Source organism: Brachyistius frenatus, unplaced genomic scaffold (assembly GCF_029030835.1).
Source record: "Brachyistius frenatus isolate BFR_SWC_R1_liver_20210118 unplaced genomic scaffold, ASM2903083v1 Contig_895, whole genome shotgun sequence".
Lineage (NCBI taxonomy): Eukaryota > Metazoa > Chordata > Actinopteri > Embiotocidae > Brachyistius > Brachyistius frenatus.
This window is the reverse complement of record NW_027211494.1, coordinates 2016-3264: the sequence shown is the minus strand read 5'-3', so window position 1 is coordinate 3264 and position 1249 is coordinate 2016. Positions and strand designations below refer to the sequence as shown.

General features: G+C 72.9%; 1 non-coding gene across 1 annotated transcript; it reads left to right on the top strand.

The window, feature by feature from the left end:
* The first annotated feature begins 691 nt into the window (after window positions 1-691).
* On the top strand, window positions 692-842 carry LOC138615295 (5.8S ribosomal RNA). Its single transcript, XR_011310515.1, has one exon. It is a non-coding gene; the product is annotated as a 5.8S ribosomal RNA (ribosomal RNA).
* The last annotated feature ends 407 nt before the right edge of the window (window positions 843-1249 follow it).

Sequence of the window (1249 nt, the reverse complement as noted above, 5' to 3'; positions counted from 1 at the left end):
GGCAGCCAGCAGCTCCCCTGACGCCTCCGGACAAAACGCCGAGGGTCTCCTCTCGCAGGCGGCCGCGCGCCGGGCTCTCTGGGCCCGCGGCCGCCGCCCGGGGGTCTCCCGAGGCGCGCGCCCCGTCGCCGTCTGGGCCCGCCAGGGCCCTTGCGGGCGGTGGGGCTGCGACAACACGCGCCGAGAGTCCCGACCGCACCTGGACCCCCCGGGAAACCGACCGGACGGGTTACGCGTCTCCGCTCCCGCCCGCCACGCGTCCTCCGCTGCGCCGCCTCCCGGCTTCCTGTTCCGAGTGCCGTCGGACTGAGCGCCCGGGTCCCGCGGGGTTGGAGGGGCGAAGGAGGGGGAAATGGGACGGTGCGCCGAACCCCCGCCCCGGTGTTCACCGGGGTCCCGTCCGCCCGCATTCGGCGAAACCCGAAGTCCTAGCGGCTGTCGGCGGCGGTCCGGCTCGACCGTCCCCCCCGCGCCTCCGGGTACCCAACGCTCTCCTCCCTCCGCCGCCGGAGGGAGAAGGGGGTCTAATGTCTCCTCTCCCCCACCACCCCGGCCCGACCCCCACCGCCCCGTCACGGGCGAGGGGCTTGACGGGACTGGGGACGGGGGAGCGCCCCGGGGGCTTTCGTCTTCACCCCGTCCGACTTTGTCTCCGAAACCTACAACAACCAAACCAAACAAAAACGAATACAACTTTAGCGGTGGATCACTCGGCTCGTGCGTCGGATGAAGAACGCAGCTAGCTGCGAGAACTAATGAATTGCAGGACACATTGATCATCGACACTTCGAACGCACCTTGCGGCCCCGGGGTTCTCCCGGGCCACGCCTGTCTGAGGGTCGCTTGACACCGGGAGACGCCTGCCGTCTCCCGCGCGGTTGGGGCTGTCGCAGGCATCCGCTGCCTTCGTCCCCTAAGTGCAGACCGGTCGGGGACGCCGCCGCCGACGCGCTGGCCTGCCCGGGCCACGCGCCCCGTCGCTCCCCCGCTTTGCCATACGCCTCTCTCTCTCTCCCGCCTCTCCGGAGCGGGGCCGCCTCCACCCACCGCTCGAGCCCGCATTGCGTCGGGCGCGGCTGCCGGTGGACACGTCGTTGTCCTCGCGCTGCCCGCGGCCCCGCTCGGTGCGCGCCGCGGTTCCGACGCCGGGGACGCCTGAGGGTCGGGGACGGGCCTCGGGGTGCGCGGCGGTGGCGACGCCTGGGCTCGAGTGCGGCCCGCCGCGGAGAGGCACCCGGCCCTTTCGACT